At 42.5% G+C, this 15,656-nt stretch overlaps 2 pseudogenes across 4 annotated transcripts in view; both read right to left on the bottom strand.

The window, feature by feature from the left end:
* Window positions 1-99: 99 nt before the first annotated feature.
* The window catches only part of LOC103699904 (G-type lectin S-receptor-like serine/threonine-protein kinase At2g19130 pseudogene), a 35,929-nt pseudogene continuing 20,372 nt past the window's right edge, over window positions 100-15,656 (bottom strand). The window contains exon 3 of one of the 2 annotated variants that reach the window (XR_005509338.3): window positions 100-1,819. The product of XR_005509338.3 is annotated as a G-type lectin S-receptor-like serine/threonine-protein kinase At2g19130 pseudogene, transcript variant X7 (transcript). The remainder of the gene's footprint in view (window positions 1,820-15,656) is intronic. The other variant, XR_015967356.2, reaches the window with a different exon arrangement.
* Window positions 555-15,225, bottom strand: LOC103710727 (G-type lectin S-receptor-like serine/threonine-protein kinase At2g19130 pseudogene; annotated as a pseudogene). Of its 2 annotated transcripts, none has more exons than XR_015967347.2 (2): window positions 2,246-15,225; window positions 555-2,100 (listed from the first exon to the last, which is right to left on the bottom strand). The product of XR_015967347.2 is annotated as a G-type lectin S-receptor-like serine/threonine-protein kinase At2g19130 pseudogene, transcript variant X1 (transcript). The 2 variants fall into 2 exon arrangements; XR_015967348.2 differs by having other exon boundaries at window positions 555-1,075.

Raw genomic sequence — 15,656 nt, 5'->3', positions numbered from 1 at the left:
AGACCAAAATAGGTGGCTATTACCTTTCCCCCGTCACTTCAAGTATGCTCCATCGTTGCCTCTCCCTATTTTACTTGAGATGGTGGAAGCGAGCTAGTATAGAGTGCAGGGACACGCACGAGACTGGGCAACAGTGAAGACTGTGCTCGTAGCTTATCACCATTGAACGGAAGCCTGTAAGGTTGCTGCTTCCAGCATCTACGATATTGAAGAGAGGCACAAGCCAACAATGAGCTTGCTCATTCAAAGTCCGGTTAACCCTAAAAGGAATCGACTGAGTTTTACAGGCGAGCATGCCACGTTTATCTAATCAACTCATTTTGATCATCTTTCGCAAAAGTTCATTTGATGGAGATGCTAGTATTTTGCACCTGCTGTGCAGGTGCAGGTGCACGTGCACACCAAATAAGAAAAAACCCAAGGCAAGGGGAGAGGTGGGCTGGGCTACTGGAGAGAGCTTAGCTACGAAAAGTGGGATGGGATTCATTGAAGAATTTTTAGAGAAGTAAAAAATTCCTTATTCAAGCAAGAGAGATCTATGAATTCCATGGCTCTTTTTAAGGGAAGGAAAAAAAAAAAAAAACATATTTATAAAACCATGCATATTTGGTACAAGAGATCGAGGCGCTTTATCCTACATTCATCCACTCAACTATCATACAAAAGACATTCCACTGAAGTACAGCTAGCAGAACAAAAACTTGTCTAATCCATGGTTTCCTTGTCTTAGATTCAAGTCTTCACAGCTGGCCTCACCAGCCCCAACCCTGTGCCACTACCCAAATGTTTAAACTCCGTTGCTTCCAAACGATCCCCATGTCCTGCGAACCCAGTCCCTCCTTTCTCCAAGCAAATTAAGTTCCTTTAATTCCTTGCACTCCTTTCCAGAGACTTGGGCTTCTTCTGTTCATTGCTTCTCCGGTACAATGGATTGCCTCCTGCTCTGACTCCTCTTACAGATATGTAAGGTTTCTTGGAATGTTTTCCCCCTTGTCCAAATCATGTCGGCCTTCAAAGGAGTAGCCATTGCTTATAATTTTTATGTATCGTCAATGCTTTTCTTGTTTCGTGTCTTCTGATTATGCACGCCACCATAAACTTGTTTATATAAACAGTATTGAAAATTATTGATTTTCAATAATGCAACTCAAACTACTGCCACCCATTTCTCTTCAACAAATAGTCAATATAAGAGTTGAATTCAGATTCATAAAAGCATATTCTAGGTTTCCAACAAGCTGAAAAGTAACTTAGATAAACTAAAAACTTTTCTTATGTGAAAACAGAAAAGAAATATCTAAAGAGTCTAAGACTGATGAGAAGGAAGCACGATTTTTCATCCCTATGCCTGTTTCAGCAAGCGTGGTATCCAAAACATTTCAAATCAATACTGGTCTGAAATAAATCTGATACTAGGTAGTCATATTTGGGTTCAAACAAAATATTTTAGTTCAAGCAAAGGCCAATGTGTTCAGATGAAAGAGTTGAAACAGTCAAATTATCCCAGAAAAAATTTTAAAAAGCATGTCCAAATAAGAATAAGAATTACAAAGGAGGATGAGGAGTGAGCTTATCTGCTCGAGCACAGAATATGTTATAATCACCGTCTCAGCAAACACACAATTATTACATTTATAAACCCTAATATTTTATATTTCCAGCATTTTTATGCTGAAACTTTCTCGCCAGATATGAAATTTTCACACCCAGAACTACTCCCAATTTTGCAAATTGAGAGATGGCCTTCAAAGCTATTACAATCAAACCTTGTCTGAATTACCTGGCCTCCGCTATATGAATCCTCATTGATGAATAATTCCTATAAAAGGCAGATCTATGTACAAATACTACAAAAAAAGAGATTAAACCCACCCATCAACCAAACTACTCCATCCCGAAACATAACACAAGACAAAGATGAACAGTACACCAAAGACTTTCCAAAGTCCGAAATTGCGGAGCAATATATACAACATCGCCAAAAGAGAGGTCAAACCAACCCACCAATCAAACCAATCCGCCCTAATTTTCCCAAATTAGCAGATTTGAGGCAGATCAAATTCACTTGTCAATGAGACCTACCACAACCCTACATCAAAACTTTCAAGAGATTCGATCTTGACCCTAGAATCTCAATTATATAAAAAGGGCAAAACAGATCAACGAAAGAGGATAAAAAAAAGGCAGCAATCAGGATCAGAATAGCAAGAATCAGAGAGAAGAAGACAAGGGAGAGTTAGGGCACCTTTTGATGTCCTTCTTCTGGGCGAGGAGGCACTCGAGGATGCATTCCTTGCAGAAGACGTGGCCCTTCTGGCAGCAGAGGGGGTCGATGAAGGGCTTCAAGCAGAGGCAGCAGGCGTCGAAGGGCTTGATCGAGTCCTTCCCAAGGCGCTCTCACTGCGTCCCGAGCTTCCGCTTCTCGTCGTATCTGAAGAACGGGAGGTCGTTGCTGTTCTTCGAGTGCCGGTGCGGCATCCCCTTCTCCCCCTCACCCTTCCGTGCCGATTGAAATTCTCCAAGAAGAGGGGGGAAAAGAAAAAAACTAACCAGATAACATATGCCAAGCTATGGTAAATTAAAGATAATGGAATATGCATGGGCAATACTGATCGGACTTCAGTTATATGGAAAATACGAGGATTTAAGTTATTCTTCACTCAATTACACGAGGACAAGAAGGGTGTGTAACTTCACATCTGAGTACATGACACCTTGACCATCATTAGTATACCAATTACTTATGCTACAAGAACATTAAACACTTCATAGACGTGGAATGAAGCTACAACTTTGTGATACTATTGGAAAAATACAAAGTGGACTCACTTTGATGGTATGCGGAGCTTGGAAAGTCTTGGGCATCTTCACACATTAGAACTCCTTGATGCTGTGCTTTTAACTTGAGAGCCGATAGAAGTGGTACTCCGTGTCTGGGAACTTTGATTCGATGACAAGTCTGAGAAGAAATTTATGTTCTCCGGGCTTTCCGCAAGAATTTGAAGTGATCTTGGAATAGGAGGCATGTTCATTTCTAGAAAGCCCTCTAAAGTTTGAACAACCTGTCCCATCGTTGGCCTGGATCTTTCATCATCCTGAATGCACCAGTAAGCAACTTTGCAAGCTCTTTCGAGCTCTTCAATACTCACAGCATCACCCAATCTATGATCTACCAAGCTTTGGACATCCCCTTGCACGAGTCTGATTGCAGCCAATGCAGGAAAAAATGCAGCTTTCCCTTCCTCTGTCTGCTCTAAGTTTCTTCTGCCAGATATAATTTCCAAAAGCATCATCCCGTAGCTGTATACATCAGCTTTGGCAGTGATGGCTACCCCAGTTAGCCATTCAGGTGCGAGATAGCCTCTTGTTCCTCTCATCGTAGTCAATACTCGGCTGAAATCCCGGCCTACAAGCTTTGCCAAACCGAAGTCTGCCACTTTTGGAACGAAGGACGCATCCAGTAGAATGTTTTCTGGCTTTATATCGCAGTGTATAATGCAGTCCCTGCACTTCTCGTGGAGATAAGCCAATCCTCTAGCAGTTCCAAGAGCAATTCGGCGCCTAGTGTTCCAGTCCAAGACCATGAAATTGTTCTGGAACAGCTGGGTATCCAGAGAACCCTTTGCCATGAACTCATAAACCAGCAACCTTTTGGCGCCTTCGGAGCAAAACCCAAGAAGCCGAACCACGTTCACATGCTGCACCATTCCAATCGTTCTCACCTCGGACCGGAACTGCTTCTCTCCCTGACGAAGGCCTTCAAGCTTCTTTACAGCTATGGCGGTCGAATCTGGCAAGAACCCCTTGAACACCGAACCGAAACCTCCTCCTCCCAATTTCTCCGAGAAGTTCTTGGTGAAATGCTGCAGGTCGCTGTATCTGAATGGCACCAGAACTCTCCCTACTGCTTTAACAGCATGAATCCTCCGCCTCTTCCCGCACCTCCAGATCAGCACCCATACGATAACCACACAAACTACCAAGCCCGCAACCGCACCGGCGATGGCCCCGACGACCGTTCCCTTCTTGCTCGTGGAGTCCGGCAGCTCCGAAGCAGCCAGCTCCGAGGCAGCCAGCCGAAGGTAAAGGGTTTCTCCATACGGTTCATCGTCTTGCTCCTGTAGATTGATCAAATCCCCGTACCACACGGAACATCCATTACTAAATGAGTAAGCGGTACAAGAGCAATTATTCAAACAGGCTGATGCACAATCTTCAGCACTCCCAGCATCTAAATTCTGAGCATTTTCTGGCAACCTCATACCATCCATCGGATAAAACTTATCTTTCCCGACATTCGCCGAGTTGTTGCTGCTGCACTGTAATGGAGTTCTCCTCACGCAACCCCCTGTTCGACCCAGCAAATCCCATTCGGTCTGGTTCCGCGCCACGAAACCCTTGACGCATTTGCAGAATGTCCCACAGCTCTCGCTGCAGCTCCCGAACGGCCCGCAGAGAGAATACACTTCGCACAGCGCTCTCGGCTGGTTCCATTCTGGGGAATCTTCGATCCATGTCAACGGCTGGATCCGCCCCGAGATGTCCATTTTAAACCCCGAGATGACCGAGGGATATTTAACAGAGTAAGTGAAATAGCTCTCGTCATCATCGGTAACGTATTTGAAGTCGTAGTTATAATTCGCCGTCATCTCCGGCGCCTTACTAAACATATTTCCATACCAAGTCCCACTAGTCCAGTACGTGACAGACTTATTCCACTGAATGATGTACTGGCTGCTTCCATTGGGGTCGAGCTCAAGGGAGAAGATCCCAGGGGCTGGGTCAGCTGAGCTCCTCCAGGAGATGAGGCGCTGGTTCTGTTTAGTCACCTTGTTCAGACCGAGCTTCCCTTCGGGGAGCCAGGTATCGATGGGGTGGTCGATGCTCTGCCACAAGATCCTGGAGGAGTTGGAGCCATCTGCAAGCACAAGGTTTCCAGTGTCTTGGAGAACCGCTACAGTGGAGTTGGCGGAGATGCTGGCGTTAGTGGACCAGATTTGGGCTTTGGACTCGTTGAGGAGAACCAAGTTTCCATCGTCGGAGATCCTGAGCTCGGATCTGGTCTTGTCTGAGACAGGGGTTTCTCTGTTCGCTACCCAGACGGAGGTTTGCTGTGAAACTTTTTTGTACCAGATGCCTATGTAGTATTTGGAGGAGTTACTTGGAGAGAAGAAGCCCAGAACGAAGTTGCCTCCTTTGGAGGTTAGCTGCCAGTCCATTGAGATGGAGGAGTTGGCTGAGATGGTGTCAACTAAGAAGGAGAGAGGGGTTTGGAAAGCTAAGACGAGGAGGAACAGGAGGAGAGAGAAGGAAGGGGAAGGAAAGGGAGACGGGGTTTTGGGAAGAGCCATGGCTGCAACGCTGTGAGATGGAAAACAGGCATAGATGAGGGAAAGGGGAGGAAGTAGAAATACTCAGGAAAAATGATATTTTTTTAAAAAAATATGACAAATGATTTTATTGACTCGCAACTCCGACTCATTAGACTTTGACCAAGTCATGGTGCCAGATTACTAAAAATATCACTTCTTTTTGTTTCAAGTATTTAGACTGAAGTAGCCACTTGACTAAGGTACTATTTGAGGAACTTTTGAAGAGCCAAAAAGTACTTTCTGGCCCTCCAAAAGCTCTTTTAGATAAAATAGGAGTGTTTGGTAAAATGATATATTTTTAAAAAATTGGACAAATGATTGTATTGACTCGCAACTCCGACTCATTAGACTTTGAACGAGTCATGGCGCCAAATTACTAAAGATATCCCTTCTTTTTGTTTCAAGTGTTTAGGCTATAATACCCACTTGACTAAGTTGCAGGAGTTCGGAGGATAAGAGTATATTGGGCCGAAGTATATATAGAGCAATTTATTTCTCAAGTTAAAATAAATTTAAAAAAGACTACCAAGTGAATTGGTGCAGGGGTTCAAGCGCAATGCCTACCTGGCATTGTACTTGGACAGTGTTGGTTTTTGAGGATTTCAACAATAACGTATTGAAGCTGAACCTAAATTAATGATTTCAAATCCATTATGCGCAAGATCAGAATTAGAAGTTCGCTTGTTCTAGATCATGTTGAATCTTGTAACGTTAATAGCTTAAGATTATGAGTGAAATTTACTGTTTAATGGTTAACAACAAAAAATAAAACCTCTCGAGATGTGTTGAAAATCCAAACATCAAGTATATCTTAACAAGCCGAGTAACCTGGTACCACTCAATTCCTCCTACTTATAAGTATTTTATGCATTAAGTTGCTATGTGAGCCATTCCTTTTAGAAATAAATACCTAAAATATTAATAATTTTGCTTGTGATTATTGAGCATCCCTAAAATTATTGTGTTGTTAGTTATTCATAGCAATATATTATGTTCTAGACATCTACAATCACAGCAAGTGCAAATGAAGTTGATCTCATAATCTTCTGAGTATCCATTGCACATTTCTAGTGCTACCACATCTGATGTGGTGCACCAATTTTAATTTTTACCTATATTTTATATTTTAATAGTACTTGAGGGGAATATGAAAAGTACAAGATAACAAGGCTCAATTAGAGAATCTCAACAAGTATCACTACCCAAAAAAAAGAACATTACCGACTCTTATTTGCCGACGCTTATTCCAAGCGTCGGCAAAAAAATTTTTCCGTCAACATTTGCCGACGCTTTTTAAAAGCATCGGCTAATGACGACGCTTAAAAGCGTCGTCGAAGTTAATATGTAATTAACGACACTTTTAACGACGCTTTTTAGCGTTGTTAAATAACGACGCTTAAAAGCGTCATTAAAAGCGTCGTCGGAAGCCAAAAAATTATCTTATTTTAGTCCCACATCGGCGGATCTGAAAAAAAAAACTTTTTATATAGCCAAACCCAACCACGGATGGAATGAAGGTACCGATCGGGGAGGTTGTTTGTATTTCTGAATAGAGGAGGAAAAGATGCAGACCGCAAATGGTATTTTTTTTGCAAATTGGAATTCGCGACGCTTTAAAGCGTCGGGAATTCGCGACGCTTTAAAGCGTCGAGTAATAGCGACACTTTAAAGCGTCGCTAAATTGGAATTAGCGACGCTTTTAAAAGCGTCGGAAAATATTTTTTCCACTGTAACATAGGCGACGCTTTACCGACGCTTTGAAAAGCGTCGGGATGGTTTCTACCGACGCTTTTAAGCGTCGCTAATAGCCAAAAAAAGCGTCGCTAATGTCCAAGTTTCTTGTAGTGTATGGATGAGTAGATAGTGCACTATTCCAAAAAAGATAGTATATTAGAAAAATTATGCTTGAAATCTCTCCTGCAATCATACACGTGTCTGTGACAATGATCAGCAGTCAGTCATATAGAACACATATTCAATCTGCTTAATTTTTACAATTTAATCTTCTACAGAACATGTCAAGTATTAAAACTAAAATTTAATTTATAAAAAGAGAATTTCTTTTTCTTTCCTCAGGAAGACAGTAGCTATCTTGCTCTAGAATTGAACCTGGGATCTCTCTTGAGGGAGCAATGGATCCCAACCAGCAGATCTATCGAGATAGTGACTCGAAAAAAAAAAAAAAAAAAAAGCTTTGCTTCCACTAATCTTTCATAGACTATAATTTTTTTATTTTTGTGAGATAGAAGATTGCAAGCAAACACGGCGCCCAAACAGCTGGCAAGACCGGTAACGTCCTGTTCCTAAGACCTTGCTAACTATAAGGACCATTTCGTCACTTTAGCCTCTGATAAAAGTAAAAGCTTCGGGAAGGAAGTGTTAGATGTATGCCCTAGAAGCCAATTTGGCTGACACATTGTTGATTCTAGGGACATAATTTTGTACTTGACTATTTATTATTGAATAAATAAAAGGCATCTTTTTCATTCATATTGTTTATGTGTCTATGAATCGTCCAAGAAATTAATAAGATGATGATACATATTCTCAAGAGTTGAGAATTTGAGCCATGTATCATTGGTGATTAATTTCTAAATGCTCCTGATCAAAGGATCATCACGAGGACGGTGATCGATCCGATCAGTGCACAGATCACTCTCCTTCTGGATGGACGAGACTTGAGTCCACAGTGTAGGGACACTGAAGTGATAGTGCAGGTGCTTGTTAGAGAACAAGGGTACTGAGCGTGACCAATACAAGAAGTCACTTGGATGTCTATCCACTCGTCAGTGACTTGCTTGATGTTGCAGTAGTGTGACTGGTCCTTTGACCTGCGGCGCTTCGGCTACTCACAGTGAGGTTATTGTAGTTTGACTGCACACATACATGGTCTCTAGCCATATGGGTCCATGCAGTGTAGATTGGCTGCAGTAAGTTCACTGTAGGAGTGGGGTATGCACCTATATGGAATCTATCGACCTTGATAGATAAGGAGAGATCCTATGTGATTTATAAGACTGAGTTCGTAAGACCTCGGCCGGGGCAGTATGCACAGTGGAGAAAGAGTTTTTCACTATCGAACTCGAGTCGAATAAATCTTGACATATGACAGACGATGGGGTTTGACGAGTTGTCCATGACCTCCGTCCTGTAGGGATCCACGATAGTAGGACTGTATCACATGTTTAACTGCACCTAGAGGTTCATCATTCTATTCTGCTGGGTAGCCACTACATGCTGCTAGGTGTCACTGGTGGATGGTGGGACTCATAGGGATTATCTTGATGATCGATAAACCCTAATGAGTTGAGTTGGAATCGTTCCAACCCATTGAAAGGAGTTTTCAATGATATAGTGATAGAGATCACAATATATCTCACTACCAGTCAGAATAGAACCTATGGGGTCACACACACTAGAAGTATTGACCGATCCGATGGTTGAAATCGTGATTAGGAATCACAAGAAATCAATTTGATTGATAAGAAGTTGAAAAAGGAACAAAGGGAATTAATTAATTGGACTTGAAACAAGAGTCCTACTTCGGGTAGGATTCCTAGAGTCCTAATTGGATTAGGACTGGGAATCCTAGTTGGAGTAGGACTGGGATTCCTATTTGGAATAGGATTCCTCAATCCTAATGAGATTAGGAGTTTTGAATTAAAAATTGGATTCCTACTTGGAGTAGGATTCCTAGAAATCCTAATTGGATTAGGACTTCGGATTCAAGTAGAGTCCTAATTGGATCAGGACTAAAATTAAACAAATCCTAATTGGATTAGGATTCCTTAAGTCCAAATTAATTATTAATCTAATGAATCAACATGACTCCTAATTGGATTAGGATTGAAGAGTTCAATTGAGTCATGGTTCATCCAAGTCCTAATTGGATTAGGACTAGTATAGATTGAACCCAAAATTGGCTAATCCTAATTAGATTAGGATTAAACCATGAGAGAGGCACCTAATCCTCTTTGGAAGAGGATTAGGTTAACCAAGTAAGAGGGACATCAACCCCTCTCCACTTGGCTAGGGCGACATGAGGAGCTAGGGCCGGCGCCCCTTCTTAGGTAAGTTGTCATGGAACTCCTAAATGTTAGGAGCTCCAATCCCTTTAAGAAGAGGACTAGGGGCCGGCGCCCTAGGTATTTTTGGATTCCTCTCTTCCCTTGGTGCCGTGGCCACCCTCTCCCTCCCTTGTTTCAGCCGACAGCAAGGAAAAGAAAAGAAGGTGCTTGACGGGTCCCTTCCTCCTCCAATCCTTCTTCCAACGCAGGGAAAAGAAAGAAGGCTGCAGAAGCTGTGTTCTTCCTTGAGTTCCTTCTTCTTCTTCCTCCTCTCAAGCACTTTCAAGAGTTGAAAGAAAGAGAAGAGATCAGCCATCGAAGGAGTCTTTGCAAGGGAGCTAGCACCCCGGGAAGACAAGAAAGCTTTGATCGGTTCTCTACTTCGTGTGGATACCCGTAGAGGCCGGACGTTTGAACGGCTTCAAACGAACCCTCTTCCAAAACCACGAATTCAGATTCGCGGTGATCATCTACCCGCGCAAGGTGAAGATTTGATCTTCCTATTAGTTCTAAAAGTTTTAATTCTTACCTAATTACGAAAGGTCTCGAAACAAGCGTTCATGCGATGAACGTCGAACCCGTGCATGCCGATTCCGCTGCCATCTGAAAATTTTTGAAATATCAGCGGCATGGGCGGGTTCCCAACAGTGGTATCAGAGCCTAGGCTTCGTAGATTAAGGTAAGAATTAAATATCTAAAGGCTTATTAGATCTGAAAATTGAATGATCATGCATGCTGAAAAATTCTGCATGCAGATTTTTCAGGGGTGCTGATTTTTGCATGCTGATTTTTATGTGATAAAAAGATGATTCTAATTGCATTGTTAATGGGATTACAAAGTTTAGAATCATGATTAGCATGATCAGCGACCTATGTCATGATATAATCAGTTAAGTTTCAGATCTGAAAATTATAATTGTAGCATACAGTGATGATCATAGGATTCAACCCCTTTTGGTATCAAATGTAATGACCTGCGATGTGATCTGCGATGTCATGTAATTTTTCAGATGCTTGCAAGCATCTTATTTGATGTTTTGAGAGGCCTGCGTGCCTCCTAAAAGGAGATGTAAATTATTTTTATTTTTATTTTACATCTGGTTGTATTTCTGTGATGTGATGTACATCAACGATCAAGTCGAAGACGAGGCATGAGATGAAAGGTGATCCAAGCGGTTGATGGCGATGGGATCAAGGGTTGATCAAGGATCGAATCAAGGAGGCTTGGATCCAATTCAAGAGTTGAAGACCACTTGATCGATTGATGTGCATGTGCTTGTAATACGACCTAATTAGAATCCATGATCATCACCTAGTTAAAGTTTAGCTTTAATTATTGCCGCGATTATAACTGCCTGCAATGCGCCGTTTGCATGTGATGTGAATGAGAGTCGGGTAGATAGGTCTACATGTGATGTAGCAAACCCAATTGAGACCTAAATCAAAACCTCCTCAATCAAGTCGAGAGTGAACCGACATGAGCAAGTCATATTAGATTAATTGATCTAATTGGTGTCTAGGAAAGCATGAAAGGTGGTTACTTAATTAGGACCTTACTCTCTGAGTAAGGGGAGCCTCCCACCTGCTTACCTGGCCAATTGTTCGATTACCTCTTATGAAAGGCTCAAGTTGCAAACACTAAGACCTGATTAACCAATATTAAGTCAATAGGTCTTCCACTGTAGTAGAGCTGCTAAGGCCTTTCTGATGTTGACTTGTCTCGGCTGGATACAGTGGTCAAGTTGCATTGGGGGGCTGGACCTCTCTATAGACATGAGATGTTGTAGGGTAAAGGTGGGGTTGGGCACCAATAACTGTTAGGTGAGGACCCAATGACGACTTTATTCCTACGGTTATACAGTGGGTCTGACTTAACTAAGAAATGAGACCAATAACTGTTAGGTGAGGTCTTCATGGCTTAGAGACCAAGTTACACTGCAACATGCTTGAGAAGCATTGTACAAGAGTTGTACACTCATCCATCTATGTGTCACCAATAACTGTTAGGTGAGGTGGCATGTAAATTGGTGGGACCGCAGTACCCACTAGAAACCCTAGTCGTGTGGGATTTCCGTTTTCCTACCAGGGGAGTGAGGAATTCGAGAAAATAGTGGGAGTCATATTTGTTCTAAAAGACCTTATGACAGATTAGGATCAAGTACAAGAGTCTAACTAGAATCTTTACTCTCTGCAGATACAATGTCGGCTTCAAACCCTTTGACCCGTATTCTTGAGACCAACCGACTGACTGGAACCAATTACAAGGACTGGCTTAGAAATCTCAAAATAGTTTTGGAATGTGAGAAGATAGGCTATATACTCGATTCAAATATCCCCACATTACCAGCACGTCCCACTGATGTTCAGCGTGAGATGCATAAAAAGTGGTTGGATGATGACATTAGAGTAAAATGCTATATGATGGCATCTATGTCTAATGAACTCCAATGCCAGCATGAAAATATAAAGACTGCTAGGGACATACTGGCACACCTACAAGAGTTGTATGGTGAGCAGAGTCGCACAGCTCGTTTTGAAGTGTCCAAGAGGCTTTTCAAAGCGAAGATGCGCGAAGGGCAGTCTGTCCATGATCACGGTCTGACCATGATCAAGGACCTAGAGGAGCTTGAGAAGCTCGGTATGGACATGCACAAGGAATTGCAAGTGGATTTGATCCTACAGTCACTTCCTGATTCATTTGGTCAGTTTATAGTAAACTACCACATGAATAAGATTGAATGCACTAAGACTGAACTAATCAACATGTTGGTAACTGCTGAGGGAGCCTTGAAAGGTTCAAGGGGCAATGTCCTCGCTGCTGAGTTGACTTCTGGTTCCAAGAGAAAGTCTACTTGGAAGAAAAAGAAGCCTGCTAAGAAGCAGAAGAAAGACAAGAAGCCAAAGAAGGAAATTCAAAAGAAAAAGGCTAACGACAAAGGAAAATGTTTCCACTGTAATGTCGAAGGCCACTGGAAGAGAAACTGTCCTTCATACCTCGAGAGCCTGAAGAACAAGAAAGGTGACACACCTTCAGAAGGTATAGACTTGCTCATAATTGAAACTAATCTAACGGTTTCTTCTACTTTCAGTTGGGTTATAGATTCTGGTTCTAGTGCTCATTTGTGCACTACCATGCAGGGTCTAAAGGAAAGTAGAAGGCTGGCAGAAGGTGCGGTAACCCTTCGGGTTGGCAACGGGGCAAAAGTTGCTGCTGTGGCTGTGGGCACCTACCATCTACGACTACCGTCTGGATTTAGTTTAAAACTTAGAGACTGCTATTATGTACCTGTTGCTAGCAGAAATTTGATTTCTGTTTCATGTCTAGCACAGGAAGGTCATGTTTTTACATTTGACAAAGACTGCTGTTCTATTTATTTAAGAAATAAAATAGTCGCACGTGGTTTTATGATTGACAGTCTCTATCGTTTACATATGGATGTATCTGTGAATGTTACCGAGCAAGATGTGAGTGCCAAAGGATCCAAAAGATCCAGAGATGAGATAAACCAAAGATATTTGTGGCACCTCAGACTTGGCCATATTGGAGAAGATAGAATGAACAAAATGGATAAAGATGGGCTCTTAGGCTCATTGACTTCCGAGTCATATCCAGTTTGCGAGTACTGTCTTCAAGGAAAAATGGCTAGACTGCCCTTTGTAGGACATGGGGAGAGGACCACTGAAATACTTACCCTAGTACATACAGATGTATGTGGCCCATTCGATGTGCTAGCCAGGGGACGTTATTCTTACTTCATTACCTTTACCGATGATTATTCACGGTATGGGTATGTGTATCTTATGAGACACAAGTCTGAATCCTTTGAAAAGTTCAAAGAGTTCAAAAATGAAGTAGAAAAACAAACTGGAAAACCTCTTAAGGCTCTTCGATCAGATCGGGGAGGAGAATACCTTAGTGGGGAATTCCGGGACTATCTCAAAGAAAACGGCATAGTCTCACAATGGACACCTCCGGGTACACCTCAACTCAACGGGGTGTCAGAGAGGAGAAATCGGACCCTGTTGGATATGGTCAGGTCCATGATGAGCTTCACTGATTTACCTATGTTCCTTTGGGGAGATGCCTTACTCACAGCGATTTATTTATTGAATAGAGTTCCCTCTAAATCCGTTCCTACCACACCGTATGAGATATGGCATGGTAAGAAACCAAGTCTGGGTCATCTAAGATTTGGGGATGTCCGGCCCACGTCAAGCGACTACAGGCGGACAAGTTAGAGGCTAGGACCATAAGTGCTCGTTTTATAGGATATCCTAAAGAGTCATTAGGATACAATTTTTACGTCTCAGAGGATCACAATGTGTTTGTGAGCTGTCATGCCATCTTCTTGGAAAATCAGTTTATCCTTGATAGAGGCAGTGGGAGGAAAATTGAGCTTGAAGAGAAAGTCTCTGAAAAGCAACGAGTCATGGATCCTAAAGAACCTATTCATAAGGAGCCAGTACACGATGTCCCTCAACCACCTCGTAGATCTAGTAGAGTCTCCCATCCTCCCGATAGATACTTAGGTATACTTGAAGAGGATACTGAGGAAATGTTCCTAGTGGGAGATAGGGATCACATACAGGATCCCAAAACCTACAACGAGGCGATATCTGATATCGATTCCGAGAAATGGCTGGAAGCTATGAAGTCAGAGTTAGACTCCATGCATTCCAACCAAGTCTGGACCTTAGTAGATCCACCAGAAGGTATTGTACCTATTGGATGCAAATGGATCTACAAGAGGAAGATAGGTTCGGATGGAGAGGTAGAGACCTATAAGGCAAGGCTTGTGGCGAAAGGGTATAGTCAGCGCGAAGGTATTGACTATCAGGAGACCTTTTCACCTGTAGCCATGCTAAAATCCATCCGGACATTGCTTGCCATTGCAGCATTTCATGATTATGAAATCTGGCAGATGGATATGAAAACTGCTTTCCTGAATGGATATCTTGATGAAGATATCTATATGGAACAGCCTTTGGGTTTCACTTCCAGTGATGGAGATCACAAGGTCTGCAAGCTGCAAAGGTCCATCTATGGACTAAAGCAAGCATCTCGGAGTTGGAACACTCGTTTCGATGATGCAATCAAAACGTTTGATTTCATCAAAAACGAAGAGGAACCATGTGTTTATAAAAAGGTTAGTGGGAGTGCTGTCATTTTTCTCGTACTGTACGTAGATGACATTCTCCTGATTGGGAATGATATTCCCATGCTAACCTCGGTCAAGGTCTGGTTGTCAAAAGAATTCTCCATGAAAGACCTTGGGGAAGCATCCTATATTTTGGGAATAAAGGTCTATAGAGATAGATCTAAAAGGATGCTTGGCCTTTCACAGAAGATGTACATAGAGGAGGTGCTGAAGAGGTTCAGCATAGAAAACTCCAAGAGGGGTCTCTTACCCCTAAGGCATGGAATTCATCTCTCCAAGAAGATGTGCCCCAACACATCTGAGGAGATTCAACGCATGAGCAAGATTCCTTATGCATCGGCAATAGGAAGCCTCATGTATGCCATGCTATGTACACGACCTGATATAGCTCTTGCTGTGAGTGTCACAAGCAGATATCAGTCGAATCCAGGTGAAGAACACTGGACAGCTGTGAAGAATATTCTTAAGTACTTGAGAAGAACTAAAGATTTATTCTTGGTTTTTGGAGGATCATCAGAGTTAAAGGTAGAAGGGTACACAGATTCAGACTTCATGACTGATGTCGATGACAGGAAGTCAACATCTGGATACGTGTTCTTGTGCAATGGTGGTACGGTGAATTGGAAGAGTTCTAAACAACCGATCATTGCTGATTCTACTATGGAAGCCGAATACATCGCCGCCTCTGAAGCTGCTAAGGAAGGCTTCTGGTTCAAGAAATTCATTGCAGAGCTGGATGTGATGACATCAGATGCCATAACACTCTACTGCGATAACAATGGCGCCATAGCCCTTGCTAAGGAGCCAAGGTCTCATCAGAAGTCTAAGCATATAGAGCGGCGCTTTCACCTCATACGCGACTATGTGGAGAAGAAATATGTAGAGGTGCAGAGAGTAGACTCCGCGGATAACGTGGCAGACCCTTTCACTAAGCAGCTGAGTCAGCAAAAGACTGAAGCCCACCTTGAGAAGATGGGCCTAAGATATATGACCAATTGGCTTTAGTGCAAGTGGGAGATTGTTAGATGTATGCCCTAGAAGCCAATTTGGCTGACACA

This window comes from Phoenix dactylifera, chromosome 1, assembly GCF_051530095.1.
Source record: "Phoenix dactylifera cultivar Ajwa chromosome 1, Ajwa_hap1_PhDact_Kaust_v1.1, whole genome shotgun sequence".
NCBI lineage: Eukaryota > Viridiplantae > Streptophyta > Magnoliopsida > Arecales > Arecaceae > Phoenix > Phoenix dactylifera.
Note: the sequence above shows the minus strand (reverse complement) of the source record. Positions and strands in the feature narration are given on the sequence as shown.